This window comes from Coturnix japonica, chromosome 11 (genome assembly GCF_001577835.2).
Source record: "Coturnix japonica isolate 7356 chromosome 11, Coturnix japonica 2.1, whole genome shotgun sequence".
Taxonomy (NCBI): Eukaryota; Metazoa; Chordata; class Aves; order Galliformes; family Phasianidae; genus Coturnix; species Coturnix japonica.
Genome location: NC_029526.1, coordinates 15,224,592 through 15,247,370, shown reverse-complemented (window position 1 = coordinate 15,247,370; position 22,779 = coordinate 15,224,592). Strand labels below are relative to the sequence as shown.

General features: G+C 42.0%; 1 long non-coding RNA gene across 1 annotated transcript; it reads right to left on the bottom strand.

Annotated features, from left to right (window-relative positions):
* Nucleotides 1-500: 500 nt before the first annotated feature.
* Nucleotides 501-21,849, bottom strand: LOC107319407. Its single transcript, XR_004308664.1, has 2 exons — nt 21,735-21,849; nt 501-2,303 (listed from the first exon to the last, which is right to left on the bottom strand). It is a non-coding gene; the product is annotated as an uncharacterized LOC107319407 (long non-coding RNA).
* Nucleotides 21,850-22,779: the final 930 nt, after the last annotated feature.

Genomic DNA, 22,779 nt, shown 5'->3' with positions numbered 1-22,779 from the left:
TTGTTTGGTAACCAAAAAATCAATCAAATGATAGCAGAATTGGAAAACACGTTTTCTTCTATACCACATTGCAGCCTCAGCTTCTTGCTCTCTGATCCAATGTGCCATTTTCAACAACTGCACGGTTCAGAAGTGTTACGAATGAACTCCCCTATTTTTAACATGTGTTTTTAGCCTTGTTTTTGTTTTCTCTTTTTCTCAAATGACAACACTGAAAGGAGAAAGCAAATTAACAAGCACTTTCAGGCAAAAAAAAAATGGAACAATGCATGTTTGGCTTATGTAGAGAAAAGTTATGTTTAGTGCAAGGAAATACTCATCCAACCTTGTATTGCTCAGAGCTGCTTGAACAGCTCAGAAAACCCATCTGATCAGGCACTTTGCAAAATGAAAAGCAAAACAAAACAAAACAAAACAAACTGTTTGGTTAAAATAGGCTTTAAATGCCAAAGTGAAGATTTATGACTCGGAATTGAACACAAATAAATGCTGGCTGCATACTTGGAACAAATTCTTTTTTTATTGTGCAATTAATAATGCTGAGACTGCTATTTAAAATGTGAATGGATTCGTCTTTCTGGTTTGAGCGTTATTGGTAGTGAAGCTGAGGGCAGCACTGAAAACATTTGCTGGGACGTAATTTTGGCAGAGAGCAAACCCTGGGATGCGAGAGGCTGGTTTCATACCCAGAGCCTTTGGAACCAGTCTTACAGCACTGAAAGTGTTTGAATCTGCCAGCAGACATGACCGTCAGTCCAATTTCATCCTGTTTATTCAGCTAGCAAATATGTAGTTAAGGTGGGACTGGCTGTGATCTAATTCTTCTGAGAGAGGCTCATATGGTTTCTGCCAAAAGAAGAAACTAGAGGCATTGTTATCATTAAATGAAGTCCTCTTCATTGTGCAAAGACCACCTCCCTGAGTGAACACATGCTCCAGGTGGATGCTTCCACCAAGGTCCTGTTTAACAACACCCATCACATATCTGAAGCTCAAGAGCACAAGGCTGCAAGATGCATTTAACCATTTGCTTGCTTTCAAACACGCTTAAATGATTTTCCATACAAAGGCAGCTTGTTGAGTTGGAAGCTGGCTGCACTTCCAATGTGATTCTGGGTAAATTATGCAGGGAATTAATTGATAACACCTTTGGAATCTTTAGTCAAGGACTGCAGCTGATGTAAATCAGCATTGCTGCATTGATTTTGAGAGCGGAGAACTTGGCTTTGTCTTTCCACCAGTTTATTCACCAGGGATAACTCAGAAGAAAATGGCTGTTTGATTCCTCGTGTGTGAACATACATTTTCTCCAGATTATGCCATGTCACCATAGGGACTTTACATGTCAAAGTGCAACTGCATAGTAAGATTTCGAACAAATATAGTCTTTCACATTTTCATTATATTATCCTTATAGAAATTCATCTCAACCAGATGTAATCTGGAGAGTGGAAGAGGGTTTCATGGTTATTGATTACATCATGCAAATCCATTTGGGAGACTCTTGTGAACGTCAGAATTTGGCACAGATTTGGAAAATTTCATATCCCGTTGGCAGAGAAAGCTGAATAGAAATATTCAACAATCAGATTTTCAAAGAAGTTGAACCTATGCAGCTCTTCACATTTCCATCGCAGCGTTCCAGGTTTTGACACAGTTGAGAATCTGCTCGTTATCATCTACATGTTTCTCTTATGATGCTCTTAAAAAGGAAAAAAGAATCTCTGCAAATACATCTCCCAGAGAAGAAAATATTGCCATCTCTGCTTGTGACCTTCAGAAGTGCACACAACTTCATGCTCTTGCCGGTCTATGGTGCCAGCCTGTGAATAATGGAAACCCCCAGTCATTGAAGTGTCTCCACAGCTGGTACCAGTCACAAACTTGCAGGTCTTTCTCTCTCAGTTGTGTAGCTGTATTTCAAGCATGAGTTTTATGAAAAATGATAAGGATTTCAGTTGTGAGCTAAAGTTCTGATGCTGCAGATTCCTGTTTGATTTCTCCACCACGGACATCTACTGCAGCTTTCCCTTTAAGGAGCACATCTATCAGATCTCTACTTCTAACTAATGGAAGATGTAGGAAGTTAATATTTGGGGAGACTGACTCATTGATCAAATTTGACAGATGGGATACACAGATACAACACAGACACAATGACTGAATAGGCCTTAAGTCTCCAAGGAGACCTGCTAAAAATTACTCTGTGAAGAACAGGCTCGCTTATTTATAAGCAGTTGCAGAATTACAGGTGGGGTTTCAGATGGATTGTGTAGTTTCTGCTTCAGCCAGGAGTATTTTGTCTGTAGAAATGAAAATCAAAATAGAAACTAAAGACGTGTGAAATGGGAAAATCAGAGCTTTCAGTAATTTATAGTTAGCTCAGAAGAGATGATTGCACACATACAATCTTCCTGCTCAATATGCTACGTGTTCATATTTCACTGAGACACAGAGGAAAAAAGCCATGATTACAAATGTCTACTCATACATTTACTTCTTTTTTTTTTTTTTTTTTTTTTAATTTCAATTTCTCATTCATCATAATCAATTCATTCTTTCCTATTATGCCTTGATTGTAAATATGGCATTTTGGCGATAGGTGACAGAAGCACTCTGGGCCAGATGTGCTGGCTGCCTATGAAGGCATTGGCCATAGGATGTTAGTGGTTTAAAGTAACAGGAAACCTGAGGAATATAATAAATCAGGCTTTTCTGACTAGGTTTTTTGTACAGAGTATAACAAAATGTATTGAATAACTTAAGTATGTGTGAGCCTCCTGCCTACCAAATTGCTGGGGTCTGCCAGTGGAAAGCACACTAATTTGATGCTGGCCTCAAACAGAAAATTGTTAAACAAAAATTAGGTTTCAGCATTTTAACAAAAAATCAACATGGAGCTCAGTGTTAACAGGAGCCTAAGGATTTAACTAACTGTAATGAAAATAAAGAGAGACAAAATTCTTGACTTTCTAAGCCTCAGTCAGGAGAACAGTCTCTATTTCTGGTTTCCAGCAAGAGCATGAAGGACAAAGCATGTACTGAAGGTGGGTTTTGATTCTTGTCTCTCTATGGCTATAGATTTCTTGGGGTCATAGGTTGACTTTCTCTACTTCTACTCATTTGTACTGACTTTTATTAACAGTAAGCAGAAGGTACAGGTCCAAATTCATCATATTCATGACAGTGTTTATAAATTACCAATGAACACAAGATGTCAGAAGGGGCTTAGACCAGTGGTCCTCTCACATGGTGTCCTAGTCTTGATCTGCCTGGTGGAAGGTGCTTAAGGAGACATAGAGGAACCACATCCCAACTATTCCTTGTTAGGGAGCTTCTTTCTGCCCTAACAGAAACAATTACATTTCAATGACACCCCCAGGGATAACCCTGCATGTGGCAGTGCAGCTCCTGGCTGAACAAGCTTCTTTCTACCTCATAGCTGCCATTTTTTGAGAGAAGAATTGTCTCTCAATCTAAGGTGCTCTCTTTCCTCCTTTTCTTCTGGCTTTATCCACTGTGTCATTAAATTGTATGCATACTACGGACTTCCTTCTATGCCAACTTGTTATGACCACGAGCGCAGTTAATACTTTAAAAGTTATGAAGAGCTCCTACTTGAAATGCACCCACAAACCTTAGTCCTGGGCTATATTTCTTATACATTTCTTAATATATACTTTGGCTTCTGGCAGAGCTACAGGGAGTGAGTGCAGCATGCAGCACGCAGCATTTCCCAGACTGTGTAGCTTGGCACCAGAAAATAATTTCTCCAGATTTCAAAACCTGTCAGGATGCTCTATCGAAACCGCTCCGCATTTAAGATGTGCAACACTAAAATGTCACTTTTGGAGCCCAAACCGGAGTACCTTCAACTTTCTGATTGGCAGAAAACTGACAGTTAAGCTCCACGGAATTTCCACGACAGCTGTAAACTCTCAAAAATACTTTGCTGCTGCAAAAACTATAGAGTGTGTTTTAAACGAACAATATGCCCTCTTCATACCTCATCACCAGAAAGAACACACTTTCCTCTTGAACATGAGCAATCCATGGTTTGATTTTTACTTTTTTCATCCAGACAAAGCAGTGGCTCCTACCTGCCACACAAAGCAGACTGTATTCCAGCCATCTCTGGGAGGAGGAAGAGATGATACAGATGCTTGCGCAGATGTTTGGATCCAGTTCTCTTAATGTTCTATGCAGGATAAATATAACCTCCTTCCATGCATTTCAGAAGACTAGATTACGGCCCTATTCCATCCTTGGGATCTTGAAGAAAGCCAAGTCTCTAGCTAATATATTTATGCGACATTCTGAGCTTGGCTTTCCTCCGCCCTCATGGGCCAAATCCTAATATGACCCAGTGCTCTCTCACATCAACTGGAGTTTTGCCTGAGTAAAGTATAAGTCAAAACTGAGCAATGCCTCCAGCTTTCAGTCCAGCACTTCCATTTCAGAAAAACTCATTGTATTATAAAAAGATATATCAGCTTCAGCCCATTGCTTTTTTTTTTTAAATTTTTTTTTTTTTTTTTTTTTTTTTGGTGATGATTTTGTAAAAACTGAAATAAGAGAAGGCAGGTCTCCTCCTTCCACTGCTGGAACTACACCCTTCCCTGAACAAACCCGCTCTCAGCAGGACACAAATCCTTCCCCAACCACTCATGTCTCCTGGTGCAGAGCTGGTTGGCACCCTGTGCTATTACAGTCCACAGAAAGGTATCTTTGCTTTGGGACAAACCACTCCAGTCTCATTTTAATGTTGACTCCTATACCCTCTCCTTGCATTTTAATCAAACCCAAGAAATGACAAATGGTTTTGTAGGATCAATTCTGACAAACAACGTGGGAAGATTCAAATGGTCTTGGAGAAGGAGATGACAGGTCTCCAGCTGAAGAAAGGCTACTGGAAAATGCACGGCTCATGGAGAATCCCAGGTAACAGATTCTCTATAAGAAGGGTTGTACATCTCCATTTTATGTATTGCTTTTGCAGTTTCCACATTAGCACAGGCAGTTCTAGACATGAATCTCGTGGGTCCCAATACTGAGGCACTCTGAGGTCCCCTTCAGGCAGCTGGGGAAACTGTGAGGTGTCTGGGCAGCTGACTGTGGCAAAATGCAAGGAAATGTGCTGGAGGACTCTCTACCAGTGATTGTCACAGCTTGCATGATCCATCAGTCCCTTCCCAAATTAGCAGTCCCCAAGACTTTACCCATTAGTTGGATGAGCTCCTTTAGGATACAAGGGTAAAACGTGGAGAGGGAATCACCTCTTTGTGTGGACCATGGGCCATTGGGTCAGAAAACATTGTGTGAATGGGACTGCCCCTGACACATATGTTGTAGCCCTGTTGTTTGGCCTCTATGTGTGTAGATATGCCATACTGCATGGGGGTTGCTTTCCACCAAGGTTGGGTGATAAGCAGTTCTGCTGCTTTCTGAGCTCACTCATCATCAGTATTTAAAATAATGGTGAGCCCTACGAAGACAAGAAACCAGCCAAATTCATCTTTGATGTCAATCCATTACAGCCAAATTCATCCATGATGTCAATCTATTAACTGTATATTTTAGAAGTGCCTTTATGTCTCTAATCAAAATGCTTCAATGCTTTCTGCTTTTGAAACATATTACAGCCAAATGACTGAGCAATCATCACAACAATCCAATGAATGAGCTGGATAAGCAAGATTATGCATGGAGAAACTGAGAGAAAGAGACCACACAGCAAGTAGTGTGAGCCATGGGATTTGGAATTGGGATTTCTTTTGCTCTGTGCAAAATCCACTAGGCCCTGCTCCTCCGTATGATCTCATGAAAGAAGTATATTTTCCATCTGCAAGGAACTCCTAATAGTATCAGCTAAGTGCAAATTAGTATGATCATTAGCTGCTCTTTGAATGAGACAGCTGCCAGGAAGCCTGTGTGCATGTTTGAGGAAGAATTCCTAATGTCTGTGTCTGGAGGAGTATAAATACTTCTATTCCCCTCCAGTAGCCTAATTAGATTTTGCTCTGTTTATTAGAAGAGTTCAGTTGCCTGCTTAACGTGAAATAAAATCCTCACAATTAAGAAGTCATGAGCAGCAAAGCTTACAGTATGCTTTGAGAAATTTTCCTTTCATATCAGCAACGATGAAATCCTCCAGTGTTAAATAAAGTGAAAGCAGAAGTGTGTTTAGATCCAGCAGTCATGATCAAAACAGTATCAGGGGTAGAAGGAGGGTGGGAAGGGGAAATTGTGCCATTGAAATGGTGCCTCAAATAAGATAATTACTTGGAAATTTGTATTTTTAAGCACATGGCAGACTGGAGGAAATATCTTTCCCTTTGGATTTTACTATGAAACAAATAAAGGAAAGAGACTCTTCTGTTACAAAGATGCTCTTCAGGACTCCTCACCTCCTTCTGCAAACAAAGTAGCATCTGTGCCCAATGATCACATGAAGATGGGCTAATATCTAGATCTAAGTCCATTTGAACATCTTCAGTATCCTTCCAGACTTAAATTTCGCTGGTCTCAATGCCCTTAATGATGCAAAATAGTCTCCAGGAATATCCATATCCATAACAAATTAATTTGTCTAAATTTCCTTCTGGTCTTGATAAATATCCATGGAGGATAATGAGATGTTTGCTAAAACTTAACTCCAATCATGCAGCCCTCAAAACATCCATATACTATTTGAGATACTGAAGTCTGGAGAACCAGAAAAGGCAACTGATGTTCTATTTTCTTTGATTTTATCAGGAGAAACTAGCAGTGAGACGCACATGAAGTCATTTACAACCTACAATAAGGAGTTTTCCAAATGGGCTCTGACAGGTAACCCCAAAATTCTACTGGAAAAATGATTGTCTAAGGTTGGGTTGGATGGGGCTCTGAACACCTAATAGAGCTGCGGGTGTTCATTGCAGGGGAGTTGCATTAGTTGGTCTTTAAAGGTTCCTTCAGACTTAGATGATTCAATGATTCTTTCCCCTAATAATCTGAGAAAACGTGTGTCTTGTGCAGGATGCACAGGTGATGGGGTGCACCCTGACCATCCCATTGCTTAGCAGAAAACTGATATACAGCTGCAGGCATGATGAGATCCCACTTCTCATTGATCATTCAGAATGATGTTCAAACTTAGATCTAAGGACAAGGCAGGAAGGTTGGTGCAGAAAGCAAGTTCTGGAGCCATAGAAAGAAAAGAGCAACCAGGAGGCTAGAAGTCAAGGGAGGAAAGAGACTAAAAATCTAAAGTTTTCTCTAAAAAGCAAAGGCATTTGTGTAACCTAAGGGACTAGAAGTGCCTTTTGGCCCACAATATGGTTTTCCTCGGCACGTGCCCAGCCACAAAAGTCTGTGTGGTTCTTCTATTTTCCCAAGTCTTTTGAAATACAGATGCAGGAGTCTCGAATCCCTGCACATCTTTGCATTCCTTAAGAAATTGGCCCACCAAGTAGTTGTAATTCAGGATACCACCATACACCCACGTGTAAGATTCCTTAACAACTATGCACATTTTTAGGCTCAGATATTTTAGAATTGTTTTCACTGTGCCTGAGCTGTAATTGGCTCAGCTTCCCAAGTGTTGGATCATCTAACTAGAGTGATTTTTGACTCGGAGCCCAGGCACCATATCAAAACATTTATCAATTAATCATAAAAAGTAACTAACATTGTTGTCCACCCAAGAAAAACTGTCACTTACAGACTCATGTATGTTATTGCTTATGAAAGAGCTGCTATATAGAAGTTGATTTCCTGCACAGACCAGGTGGAAAATCTGCTGAAGGCAGAGGTCAAATCTAGTTTAATTTTATACCCTTTGTTAAGAATGTTCTCTCTCTCTCTCTCCTTTAAAAAAAAAAAAAAAAAAAAAAAAAAAAAAAAAAAGAAAAAGAAAAAAAAAAAAGAAGAAAAAAAAAGAAAATAGAAAACCACCCTTGTCTTCCTTTCCAAGTTTTCTAAAGTTAATTCATGTGGAAGAAGAAAAAAAGAAAAAAAAAAGAAAAAAAGAAAAAAAAGATTAGGATAAAATTTCAAATATTAAATTCAAATGCAGGATTAATGAGTTTTATTTCAAGACCCAAGAGGTTGTCTGGAATTTAGGACATTTTTTTAGTAGCAGACACAAGACATAGCCAGATGCCGTCGTTTTTTTGGACCAGCTCAGCACAAATTTAGCACCTTGAAGGAGAAATTTTATGTCTGTTTTGTAAAGCAAACATTTCAACTTCTCCAAATTCTGTTGTCCAGGAGGTATTACTGTTTCATTGGATGAAAGAATGAATATAAAATAATGCTGACTGGTGGTTCTTGCATGTAGTAATTGCCAACCCCTGTCACTGTCACTGCAGGTGATATAGATCTCTTTCTCTCTCTCTCTTTTAAATAACGTAAATCAATCCAGCCAAAAAAATGAATTAAAGCATTTCCTGTAGCCAAATTCAAGACAGCCTTTGCGACACGTTGCATGAAGGAGCTTTTTGCAACTTGGTTCCTCAAAGACCAGCAGGGAGCAGCTTGGCAGAGTTACAAATGCAACTCTTCTCACGCCCTTAGAGATAGCATGGCAAACCTAGGGATCATGAGCTGCTCCACTTCACACCCTGTCCCTAAGGCAAAGGACTTGTAGGCCAAACCCATCCCTTCACGAGTTTATTTTATCATCACAAAAATTCACAGCATCCAACTTCCTTCTCAAGAATGGCCACACTAAAAAATAGTGGTGTTTCAGGTGACCGTTGCTACTTTGGTCAATAAAGAAAGAAACATTTTTTTTTTCAGTCAAGACTACACTTACTGATGAGTCAATAAAAGCAAGTAATACCTGCAAAACATAGCCTGCAGATCTAGAGCAGTTTGTCCAGACCACAGTGCCTCTTGGACTGCCAAAAGTATTTAGCAGTGGCCTGACAGTGCTCCACTTGAAATCAAAGAATAAAATCCCTGTTGAGTTCAACAGAAGGAGACCATGTTCTATGCATCAGCAATGAACTCTTCATGCGAAAGGACCAAAACCTTGCAGCGAATACCTTCAAACATTGGATTCTTGTGTTGAAAGATTCCAATTATCGCAAGAAAACACCGGCGTTTCAGTTTCATGTTCTGGTTTTTCTTCAAATTGACATACCACGGTCTGTAAATAGCACCAAAACTGAAAAATCATTCTGTTTAAATTCCCTCATAGAAGTCTGCTTCACCTATGCGGAATTAATGTAATTCGCTGTAATGTGAACAGGTAATTAGGATCTGGTGACAGGCATGCTTTGGATGAACCTTTCCATTTAGTGCTCATAAATGATTTCTTCTGATTACACTTTGAGTTGGAAATGCTACAAGAACAAGTTTCTTTTCTTTTTTCCTCTGTAGTTCCAGTTCAGTTTCTTGTCAGCTGTGACTTTGTCCTTCCCAACTGCCCAACACGACATCCTATTTTTTCCAGTGATGGAGGTTTGGAATTAAATCTTCCCTTTCCTAATGGATGTATGTCATCCATCTGATTTTGCACAAGTTGGACAATGATGAGTGTAGTTGTCAGGAATTTTAGATTATAACTGCCATGAGCTATTCTGGCTACAGTGGTGAACCATTGTCTGATGAAGTGAAAAGCTTTGCAAAGCTACAGTAACTGCAACAGGATTTTACTTAACATGATACTCATGCCTCTTCTGGTTTGCTCTCATCTTTGAAGTCTTTTTGTCAGCACTTTAAAAAGGAAAATCTCTCTAAAACCCTAAGTAAAGTTTGGTGAAGACTCAGTGTTTCATCCAGTCTAACAGAAAAATCCATGCTTTGTGGCATCAATGGCATGTCTCTATGTTTCACTCAGGATATGCTATGGGAAATTTGTTTCCTAGACTCTACTTTGCACATCTATCAATACTGTGCAACTTGACCCAAAACACTCATGTCCAAAAGTTGCCCCCAAATATGTTGCATCACTGTGACTCATTGTCCAAGCTTAGCTAAAGGAGGGAAGCCAAGGGAAATGCTATCCAAAGGAAGGCAGCAAGAGCAGAAATGTATCCGATACACCGACAGGATGTGAACCCTACACAATGTCTTCCTTCTATGAGAATGCATACTCTTAACACAATAAAACATTGGGCTGTGATCCCACCTGGACTGCGCGTGCACCTCATAAGGCTGCTTAGCTGGATAGGTTTGATAGCTTTCATTTCTTGGCCTGGACCTCAGTTTGAAATATTCCCACAGTCAGATGCTCATTTACGTAGTGAACAAACAATGAGGTCTCCCAGTGACCAGAAAACAGACATACGAGCCAAAACCAGGACCGGGTGGAAGCCTGCACAGTGACCAGTTGCTCCACACCTGGCTCAGGGGCTTGGGGATATTTTACATGGTGCTGTGAGTCTTTATGGGCACTCCATCTATCATTACACTGATTAAAAAAAAGAGAGAGAGAAAAGCCCAGCAAAAATTAATAAAGTGAAGATTTTTATGGGCCTAGGAGGAGCTAACCTGGAAATATCATTGGCACAAATAGAGCTGTTCAGCAGACAATAGCACTCTGCTATTGCCATCAGTTTGTTTATCCAAACACAGCCATCCTCATTGTGAATTCCCCATCCTGCTGGTCCCCAGTGTGGTAAGTATCACCACTGCCCTCCCACTGGTGGAACTCAGCATGGCTGTGATTGCCATGCTGACAGCTTTATTGTCTCCCTGACCTTGCTATTTTTAAAGAAACGGGTTATCTCAGTGATGTAAACAGGTCTTCCTCATTCAGTTATGTCATCCCCATTGCAGGGTGCTGGAACCTTTGCTCCTCTCTCACTTGTGCTGTCGAGTCAGCTGTTTCAGGTGCCTGGCAGCGTAAGGCACTGGTTGTACTGACAGCTGCATGGAGAGATGCAATGATTTTTTAACTCAATCAGAAAATACACTTTAGATTTCCTTTTCAGACCTGCTGCATCCAAACTGTTAGGAAGCATTAAACTAGCCAAATCCTTGAAGCCATAACTTAACACAAGATGAGTGCATCCAGGCTGTATTTGGTTATGGAAGCTTCTGGGTTGAGCACATTTAAATGTGGAGTTGGACACGGAAATGTACAACTTTTACTACAAGTTTTACTGCATGAATGGTTCTCCAGAAGGAGAAGTGCAGTAAGCAGGTAAATGCCAAAATGAAATAGTAAAAAACAGCACTGCTGTTCCTATTTGAAGGTACTTGCTTCAAAAAAGAGAGTGGATAAAATGATCAGACCTTCAGCTAGGGAAAATAATGCATTTTAGATGGTTTACTGATTCAGATTTGTTAAAGGCTTAGTGTCTAAGTCACTTTCCTGGGACAGAGGTGGACATGGTTTCAGAAAAGGCTAAAGTTGTGGTTAACTTAGAAGAGCACTTAATGATTTAGTAACTATTTATCTAGGGGTTACTGTATGTAAAGTATTCAACCAGCAGGATAAGAATGAAATGGAAAATGTCACTTCTCCAGTTCTAAAATTCCTGTCTTCTGTCCTTATTCCATGACCAAAGAAGTGCCTGAAGCAGGAGATAGACCAGCTCTGTCAGGAAGCCTTTTCCTAATTCCCATGGAATGTGAACAACTTTTTTTAATCTCATCTGGAATGAGGAAATAAAATAAAAAATAAAAATAAAAATGAATTCTTCTTGGATTAATGCAGTCCAAACATGGCCAGAAGTGTCTAAGCAGCTCCAAATCATTTCCCCAGCCTACACTCCTCTTGACCCCAATGTCAAGTGTGTTATGAGATTATCTCAAAACTGCCTGGAAGGTTTCACTCTGGCCTCTAAGTCAACAGGTAGGCCTTGAGAGACATCCCTTAAGGTAAGTGGGGTTCTCTCCTACTCCTCTATTACTACTTAGACCCTGGGAATGGGAAGAGGACTTTATGGGTCAGTATGTCCTACCACATTCCCTGTAGATGGATATAGGTGCATCTGGGGGCCTCCAGGGAACAGCCAGTGGGTGTAAACTATGCAGTGATGTTGTTCCCATAATGTCATATCAGGAAAAAGTGGTCTGGAATGAAATATAACTCAGTTGCTTACTGTTCACCCTTCTATTTCAAAGGAGTTCATTACAGCAGATAAGCAAATTGAAAATGATGTCATGGATCCCATAGGGCACAAAAATACATTGCCATTTGTCCAGTTGGAGTACAGCTCTTATTAGTATGAAATAACACAGTATTTGGGACTCAATAGAAAAGAAACAAAGCTGGAATTTGAGGAAAAAAAAACCACCTATAGCTTTTAACTCATTGCTGTGAACATGTAAAGCTACTGTAAATGAGTGCCTTAACATGAAAACTCTGTGGACCAAAGAATTAAAGAAAATGCAATCAGCAGATTACTAAATACCAATGGGAAATTTAGAGCTATAGAACAAAATCCCAGAGCATTAAAGGATTTAGTGCTTGGCATTGATGAGAAGCAAATCTTTGGATTTCCATTTCTATCCTTAATTAGTAACAAAAGTTTATTTTAGCCTCGACTAAGTCACAAAAGATAACACGCCCTAAAAGAAAATAGAAAGTAGTGTAATAAACATCATAAAATGTCTTATTAAAAAATTAGAAGAAAAAAGAGTAGTTTCTAATGGAAAATTAATTTCCAGCACTTCCATTTCCTTTTGTTTTCTTGTCTTCCCACCCATACTCAGCTCTTTTCTAATAACATTAATCTCTATACTAGAAAGGTTACCTAGGGTGGTAACAAAGATAGCATTTTAAACCCAAAAGGGAGGCTCCCTTTTAAAAGGGACATTTTAGGAGTGTTCTCGTTCTTTCACAGCTTGGTTATTGAAAGTTTGCTGTCTCTCTGCCCAGTTCCCAGGGCCTCGTGCTGAATATAGGACCTAATATGGTTGATCTGTACTTCTAGATGGATTCAGTTCTGAAAGAAAAAAAAAAAAAAAATCTGTGTCAAATGGGGTATTTTTTTATATAAGCTCTTTGGGACAGAGGAAAGATAAGGCCATTCTGACTAATCAGCAGACCTGCAGCTTGGTTAGCTGATGTCCTACCAGCATTCTGTCTGGCCTGGAGCTTGCCCAGCTGCCCAAATACATGGGGGATTTGGAGTCTGATTTCCTGAGCTGTGATACAGACTCCCACAGCAAATCCTGCAGTGCTTTGAGCTTCAAGTAATGTTGTGAAAGAGAAGATTTATTTCAGAACGGGGAAAGAAAAGGACACTCTGTGATGACTGAATAATGTGCTAAGAGGAGAATGAGATGCTAAAGCCATAGGAATGGATTCATGGGTTCACAGCTTCAAGAGCCCAAGAGTAAAATCTGGAAAACGAGGAAAGCTGGACATGGAACAAGAAGGGACTTCAATCACCTTATACATCTCCTTCTGTAGCAGATAATAAGTCAAATAATTCTCATCATAAATGCAATAAACTCCCTTAGAAGAAGAGATTCAATTATTTGCTCTGACTTTATGTACTACAGCTGCTCCAGAACCTCATTTCAACATCTTCTGCTGATTTCTACCCACCTGTGGAGTCTGTGTTAGGAAATACGATAAAGACAGATAAAAAGGATTAAAAATGTGCAGCACAAAAGCCAAGGTCAGCAAGCTTGGTCCAAGAGCTGAAATACTCATAACAGGCTCATATGTTCAACAACATAACCTCTAGATTCAATTTTAACCTCTTGGTTTACCTTGAGATGCATCACGCAGAGTGCCACTGAGGTCACCTCTGTGCTAATCCCAGTAGATAAAAGATCATCTCTTGCATGGACTCAGCCTATTTAGCTCTGTTGAACTGTATTTGCTGACTTCTTACCATGGCCTTAAGTTTTCTGGGGCTCCAAAAGGACCACACCATAACTGCAATCACGATTTGGAAGCCATTTGTCCATATTTGTAGGCTGAAGTGAGGCAGAATGCTCTCTACTGCTCATGTCCTTCTTTCCATCTCCTCTTCTTCACTTTTGAAGCCCATAATGGTATGAAGGAAGGAACAGTGTTGGCTCCACCTGAGAAATCACATCTTTGACCCAGCATTGAGCCAAAGTTCAAATAGAATTTGTACACCTCTTGCCTAAAATTCAGCTCCACCTTGCAAAATGGGGCCATCAGTTTCTGTCTGCTTCCCTTAATCTCCCACAGGATTGTGTCCAAACCTTAGGTCCTCTGAGCATACAGTGAGCAGAATTGTATTAAGTACGGACAACTCCAAAAGATTCAAAATTGTTATTTAGGTCTCCAAAGTTACGGTCTGTCTTTAAAATGATGAATTAAGGAGCAATCTACTTTGAATTAGTTTTACTTGTCCTGTAGTTTGCAGGCCCTTAAGTCAATAACTGTTCTGGATCTTTACGCTCAGGATAAATCTCTGCTTGCTCACTCTGGGGCTTTGATGGATATCTGTGCATTTGAGATAAGCAGCCCTCTGATTTAGAGTGCATGAGCAGCTCACGGATTTGAATGTTCTTTGCCCTTGTGACATTTCTGCCATTGTGAGAAGGAAAACAGCAACGGGGGAAGGTGATGGGTGAGCGTGGCAGAGCCAGGAGCTGGGATTTCCATCTCATGGGTTGCCCTGTGCTTGCTCTGAGAAGAGAAAAAGCAACTCACTCCCTTGTTTTTTTTTGGTTTGTTAAAATAACAGCTCCGTATTCCCAGGGGCAAATGTCAGGAGTAATTGCATGCAAATTACACTGGATTCATGCTAACGCACCCATTGCCACCCAAGGGCTCCTGAAGAGTTAATATCGAGGGCTCACAGGAGTTCAGTTAATTTACAACTGGAGACCTTTATCATCTCACACTGACATTGAGGGCTCACATTTCGCACTTAATTACTTGTTCAGCAATCACGCCTGGAAGAGATAGATGTGTTTCTGTGTTTAGCCCATGCAGCTGTGAATTGTTTATTTACTTATCGTCAGGCCGGGAATGACTGTAATTTAAAGGTTCAGATCTCTGCTACCCTGAGCAGTGCAGGTCTTCCTTTAAACACTTCCATATTGCCATGGTGGAATTTCATTGGCAATGCCCATCTTCTCCTCCTGTTCCGGGTAATGGGGCCAGCAGGTGTTACTGGTTATCAGTGACTGTGAGTATTTACACCAAACAGTCGCTGCCAAGTTCACAATCATAACGAAGATCCTCAGAGATAAATTTTGAAAGGTAAAAATCAGGCCAAGGAGATAAGTGAGATGAATTCCAGTAACTCGGCTTCTGGGTAATGATTCCTATCTTGGCGCTGAAGGAGCTGAATCCCAGCAGCTTCAAACAGTGGCTCACAGCAATTCATAGGCCAAATGGTGCAATTACAAGTTAAGCTGTCAAATGGTGACCAGATGGCTTTATCTTTCACACCAGAGGCCTGAGAAGTCGGTATGTGTGACCTTTATGCACACTCATCCACCTGCATGGGGTCTGCAAACACCCACAGCCCATCACACCCAACCATGTGCACTGACGTCCACCCTCGGCTTTCATAATTGTGGAGTAAAGCTGTGTGAAATGATCACAGAGTCATAGAACCATTAAGATTGGAAAAGACCACTAAGATCACTACGTCCAACCCCAGTCCATCTCCACCGTGCCCACTGACCATGTCCCTCAGTTCCATATCTCCATGGTTCTGGAGCATCTACAGCGATGGTGACACCCCCACCCTCCCTGGGCAGCTGTGCCAATGCACTATCACTCTTCTGGAGAAGAAATATTCCTAAGATCCAAGAAGGGAAGGGAAGGGAAGGGAAGGGAAGGGAAGGGAAGGGAAGGGAAGGGAAGGGAAGGGAAGGGAAGGGAAGGGAAGGGAAGGGAAGGGGAGGGAAGGGAAGGATAAGATTAATTTAAGATGTCAGAAAGGTGGTAAGCTGCTTAATAGAACATTCAGCTTTTGAATGCTTTCAGGCTAGAGTTGGCAGTGTATCCATGTATGCACTTGCACTGCAAACTATGCAAAACAGCAAGCCTAAAATTGCAGCTTTCACAGAGGACCAAAATTAGCAGCTTAGAAATGTTGCAGGATTTATAAACACAGGCTGCAAAGCATGAATACTTACAAGCAGAAACTGAGTCAGTAACAGGCTGAAGCTAAACAGAAAATTCATGGTGAGGAAAAAGTGATTAACAGGAGTCTGGATGAAGTCCCATATGTTCAAGCACACTGTGCAATATGCATTAGTGCAGGTGGCATGAGCAAAACAGACTCAGTCTGGATCTGGGGCAGCCACCTCCTCCTGACTATGGGAACAGAAAGAAATCCTTAAATTCTTATTTCTTTCAGAATTCGGTTTTTTTTGTTTGTTTGTTTGTTTGTTTTTGTTTTTTTTTTTAACCTTTTTCTTTCAGGTGTTTGGTTCTACTCACCCCTGCCCCACTGTTAACAGCGGCGTATATATTTGGAGTTGCAGCCTCAGCTGAAGTAAATAGGGAATTAACTGAGGAGTAATGGGGTGGGCATGCAGAGATCACCCCTTCTGCTGCTGCTTCAGAGGGGCTTTTCTTTACCCGTAATACATAGAAGAAATTCCTTGTCAGTGTGGGGTGGCCTGGGAAGGATGTGACACAGTCCTGCAATAGGATGCCGGATGCAAATAGTACAGGGGGAGAGGGAGGACACTGCCTTCACACCTGTATTATTTTTGTGATATACACACACAGCAATCGACTTGGTGGTAGCCATGTGATTCTCAAATGCATTTGCTGCACTCTTGTAGAGGAGCACTTGTGCACTTGGGGCAGAGCTCTGTACCCCAACATTTGCTCATAATCTCCTCGTGTCTCAAAGAGATTTTATCAGCCTGGCATAGGAGAATTCCCCAAATGTTTTCATTAAGAGCAGCTTTTGGTGCCAGCAATGAATATTACTATATTACTGAAAGGAATCAAAAGCTGAAGTGCCTGCGTGTACAGTTAATCTATCCAAACAGAAAATGTTTCTTAAAAAATTACAGCGCTATTTTCATAGCAAACCTCAGCCAAACTCAAAACCGAATAAATAGAATATGTTCTTTTAAAATTAATTTATTATTATTTTTTTTTAAATCATGAGCAAAAATACTTTCTTTGCTTTCATTCATCAGCTAATACTTCCCTCCCACCCCCCAACCATGGGGTGGCTGTAAAGGCAGCCACCCCATTGCCCCAGTCTATTGAGAGCCTAAATATAGGCAGAAGGCTAGATAGAGATTGCTCAAGGAGGCTGTGGACGCCCCATACCTGGAAGCATTCAAGACCAGGCTGGATGTGGCTCTGGGCAGCCCTGTCTAGAGGCTGACAAACCTGTACATAGCAGGGGAATTAAAACTAGATGGTCCTTTTCGACCCAGGCCATTCTATTATGAAGCAGTGATTTAGGCTTGCATCGCTGCCCAAGACCACAGAAGGAATCTCCCAAGCCTCATCCCACCATCTTTTCCTCCCCCAAACGCTGCTCACTTTCCATTCCACACTATGAAGTCTGTGACCACACCATGTGCAGTGTGTGAGGACCCAAAAACGCCACTAAAAATGACTAGAAGAGAGGATGCTTGAATAGACAGACGTGGTAACCTGACCCCTGGGTGCCTGCAGCCCCCTTTTTGTTTGTTTGTTTGCTCTGCTCGACTTCCCAGCTGCAATCCAAACCAGGGCCATGAAAATGCTCTAACGCGTGTCAACACTTTAACTCTTTCCATAGGTGATTTCCTACAAGGTGGGGGTGTCATAGAAAATAGATTTCTATTTCTCCCACCTGAGTTCCCTGTATGAAAGGGAAATTGTGTTTAGGTGCCATTCCCCCCATATTTGTGTGCTGCTAGAGGTTAGGAACAGGTAATGCCTGTTGAAATTTCCACCAGCCAGGGGCAAACTCTACAGCTGTTGGCTTTGATATTGGTTTTCTCCCACCCAAGGGGGAAAAAAAAAATCTCTCTCCAGCTTCTCATTGATTTTTCATGGAAATTGACCCATTTCTCCCAGTTTAAGATCCGTTCTCTGATTTCTCCCTCATTATCATATCCCTTTGCACCCAAAATGAAGCCCTGCTTTGTCTCAGTTCGGGATGATGATTGCATTATTAGTGCAGGGCAAAAGCTCCAGTTTGTCAGAGGTGTCCTGGTGATGAATGACAGAGATTATTTATGAAAAAAATAAGTAAAGAAGGGGGAAAATAAATAAAGAATATCGAGAAAATTCACCTTAAGAAAAGGGAAAAGAAAGAAAGACCAAAAAGAAGTTACATAAAACATGAAACCTGGCATTATCAGCCACTGTGTAATGTGATTGTGCCTTTGTGCAGAACACGCTAATAGGCTCATGGTTAGAGAATTAACCGCTGCTAAGGCTTTAGGTTCTCCTTTTGGAAACCACACTTCGCCCTGCCTCTGTTTGTTTTGCTTTCGATGACTGTCGCTCCCCTCCTTGGCTGCAGCCCTCCTGGATGCAGCTGAGGATTGATACGGGGGTGTGTGTGTGAATGATTCGCGTTTCTGCAGCCGCGGAGAACACAGCACGATGCGCTGGAATGAGGCATGCAACAATACGGTCTCCTCTGGAATTTTCAAGGGGATAAAACGGCCTTTCTCTTTGGATATATCATAGAGATGTTGGGATTCATTTTCCCCTGTGGGCTCTCGCAGAAGTGTAGAGGACAGGAATTTCAACCTTATATATTAAAATGCATCTGGAACATGAACGCTCAGCAGAGCTGATCTAAGGTGTTGGAATGATGACTTTTGTACTTCTTCATTTACTCACCGTGTTAAAAGGAAAGTGTTACGTGCACACTTATAATTAAAAAAGAAAAGCCTTTGAAAGCTGGAGTTGTCAAAACAGCCACAATATAACTTTGCAAGAGGAGCACAAACAAGCAGCATTGGTTACTATAAGAAACATCAAAAATCTGTCAAAATCTGCCCTGATCATTAACTAGATGAAAGTGTGGCACCGTGAAAAAGGCAAAAGCGAGAACAGCTTTAATGAATAAGAAAACTTCATACCCGATAGGAATAAAGTAATTTTCCTAGATAAATCCAATACAACTCATAGGTTGTAACTGTGACAAAACACACCCTTCAGTCCTTCATTGTAAATCCAGATGCTTTAAAACCACTTAGGGAAACTCCTTCTTAAATCACATTGGTTTGATATATAAAGGCATATAGAGCTCTTTAGAGCGTTTTCCTTAAGTGAGTGCAAAGTCTGCCCTTTAAATTAAATGACAGCGAGAAGTCAGAGGGAAAAAAAAAAAGACACAAAACAAACAATAGCAAACAGTTTGAGATTGGTTCTGCTCCTGCTAACCTCACTGTAAATAAGGGAATGGCTCTAATTTAGATAATGAAATTTCACCGGTGTGAATTAAATTAAGCTAATTGTTTTGTGGTTGAATCTGTCCCTGCCTTTGCAAAAAAAATAGATACGCTTTAAAAGTAATAATAATAAAAGTATAAAAACTTTTTCAAGACTTGTTCACTAAGAATATTAAGAACAAAACATTATATTATATTATTATATCATAATTTATATTTGTTATATATACATTTGTTTTTGCTTCTGAATTACTGCTTAAAATCCCACCTTCAGGTTCAAAACCAGTGTCTGCCATACACACCCCGAATCTGTTGCATTTCTTCTTTTTCCTATTACCCTCCTCTCTCTGAGCACTGCATGGCATACCCCAGTCTGTAAGTCCATTTGCCAACGTGTGCAGCCACCCCTCAAGATAAGAGCCGAGGTATCAATGTTTGAACTTTCAGATAACAGGAAAAGATGGTGTATTATCTGTTGCATGCTATGCTTGATTGTTATGTTTTCTGAGTGCTCTCTAGTAACCAATTATTTTTGTAGTGATTCTAATTGCATATAAAGTAGAAGCAGTATGCGCCGCTTAAGGCAAGGGGGTATTAATTTGCTTTTGTGACACAGAAACCCATCCGATAAAATGACGGCGCTGTGTGTTGATAAAGCAAATTGTACCGTGAGCACAGAACAAGTGCTGAAAAGATAAATACGCTTTCAATTGCAATGCAAATACACGGCCCCTGCAGCAGAGCTGCCCCGTCCCGAGTGCACGGAGCCTTCTCCCTCCCGCACTGCAAAAGTCGCAATGCCACCTAATGGAGAGAGCCCGCACCTCGCAGGCATTTCCCCGATAGCGATCTTTGCTCAGCTTTAGCAGCTTTAAAAAAGATTTACAAAGCGATGGTTTCGATGGAAGAATAACAAAATCCTGTAGCAAAGGATGGACAAATATTTTGATTTCCTTGCTTAGATGTCAACACGTGAAATGAGCAGCGCTGTCCCGACCCATCCCTGTTTCATAGAGAGATACACGTGGCCCCTAATGTATGAACCGGGGTTTTCTATGGGGTGCGCGGCTATGGGGCAGTAGTTCAGTTTCTCCCTATCCTGGCTGGCAGAAAACATGGAGACGTGATTCGGTTTGCAGAGAAATGTGAGCATAAGCTCGGCTGCACCACGTCCTGCCCATTGGGGTCTGCTCAGGACACTTTCGTTTCCCCACAGCTCACCCCCAGCATCCCAGATGTGCACACAACCCTGAGAGTGTCATGGAGAAACCCAGAGCAGAGCACAGAGATGGGAGAGAAATATGTCCTCGCCTTCAAGAGTTCTTGGCATGTTGTAGATGGGTTGGTTTGCTTTCTTTTTTTTTCTTTCAGCATTATATGCATGCACTTGATAGGAATAGTTTCAGTGTATATGCATAGGCAGGCATGCATCAGTGCTGAGGGGTGGGTGCGTGGAACTTTGTGCATGAAGCTGTAACCAGAGGAAAAACTTCTGGCACTGAGCAGACCCCACTCAGCTCCTTCAACTCTTCCCAGCTCACCCAAATCATGCTGTACTTCCACTGGTGCAACAAGTAGAGTTTGACCAACTTTTAGGACTGACTCCTAGTTTGAAGCTGAGTTAAGATTTCTTATCTAAACCGCGTCGGATGTAGGGCTATCGGAGAGCAGATTGCATTTTGCTCTTCCTCTTTGCACTCAAACAAAGCACCATTCTCTCTGACTAACTGATATTTTTCTTCACACCCAGAATTGCCTGTTTTATTTCTATAGGGCCTGATCCAAAGCTCCCGCTGATTTTGGGGGGTTTCAATGGCCATCCTTAGCTCCTGACCTGCTGCAGCCATTGGGACTTGGAATGATAAGCAGAAAACAGTGTAGAAAGGGGAGAAAAAGATGAGGGTCGTATTCTATATAAAGTGTTCCAAGCCTATTGCAAGCATCGCATCCCCCCCACTTTAAACATATGCTAATATGGTCAGAGTAAAGATAAACTATTAGAAAATAGTGTAAAACAGCAGAGGTGGAAAAACGCTGTAAAGAGCAGTGCTGCTACTCTCAAGGAAAAAGAATGAGGAAAAAAAAGGGGGGTGAGGGGGATAATAATGAAATAAAGACGGAGAAGCCCAACAAAAGAGAACTCTAAGCAAATGAAAGAGATTAGAACTGATTTCCGTGTCTACTTTTCTATCTGTAGTTGGATCCCTGGTTGCAGTAGCAAAGACTGCGAGGATAGGACGCGAAGTGGGAAAGAAAGGACGGGAAAAAGAACAAAAGAAAACACAACAAAATTAAAGAGCAAAGGCAAAGGAAGCGAAGGCAGAGAGGTGGGGAGGCTGCAGCACGGAGCGGCGTCTCTGCCCCCGTCCCAGGAGCGCTGCGCAACGCGGAGATGGTGCAAAGCCGCGCTCGGAGGGGAGGAAGAGGAAGAGGAGGAGGGTTTCGGATGGGGAGAGGGAAGAGAAAAGTGCGGTACATACAGCTCGATGAGTCCGCCAGCCCCCAGCCTCCGCTCCTCTCCCTCCTCTCTCTCCCTCTTAAGTCAAAAAGGAAATGCGGTTCTTTTCGCAGAATCACAAAACTGAACCATCAGGAAGTTGGCAAAATCTCTAACTAAACAATCAATCGAGGAAATGCAACAAATTTCGAGAGAGCCGGGAGCTTCTCGGGGAGGGGAGCGAAAGGCCGGCGGGAGGCGCGCAGCACCGCGCAAATCCCGCGCAGCGCAATGCGCTCAGGGTACGGCGGTGCGCGCAACGCTGCGCGGGATTCGCGAAGGGCTCCGACCGCGATTCTTTCTCTCTCCTGCGTTTTTTTTACCCCATGGGAACTCAACACCGGGGAAAGTGCTGGGGAAAGGCAGCGTCTCCGCGGGTGCGCAGTCCCGAGGAACTGTTTTCCCTTCCCACGGGCTGGGATAAGTAGGATGGAGAGAAAAAGCAAAACCCTGTGGTGGAATTTCTCCCGAAAACGCGCACTGCACGAGGATGAACGTGTCGGGGAGTGGAGCTTTTTGCACAACCCCTGTTGGTCCTTATTTTCAACCATCCGCCCTTTTCTTTCTCCTTGTCTCTGCGCGGTGATAAGGACAGAACGGCTCCTCTTCTCCTTACTCCAAACAAATAAATAAAGGAATAAATACAAACTCCGGGAGTGGAGCGGCAGCATCGCACGGGAGTTGGGGGGAGGACTCTCTCCACTGGGTGAAGCACAGCAAAACCCTGCGAGGGGCTTTCTCTAAGGGAGGGGGCTTCCCCATATGCGGCTAAAGGCGGCTGTAACCCCCCCAGTCCTCTCCTGCCCCTCCCGGAGGGTGCGGGGCCGGGGCCGGAGGAGCCGCCTTCCCCCAGAAATGCGGGACACGCTCCGGGGTCACTGCTAAAAGAAACACAAGTCCGTATTTTTTAATAAAGAGCGTTCTCTTGCGAGCTGGCTGCCTTCCACCCACCCCACGGATGAGCTGGCTCTGTAAACACTGAATAGAAGATTAACACTGCTGTTATAACCTCATAGAGAGATCTGTGC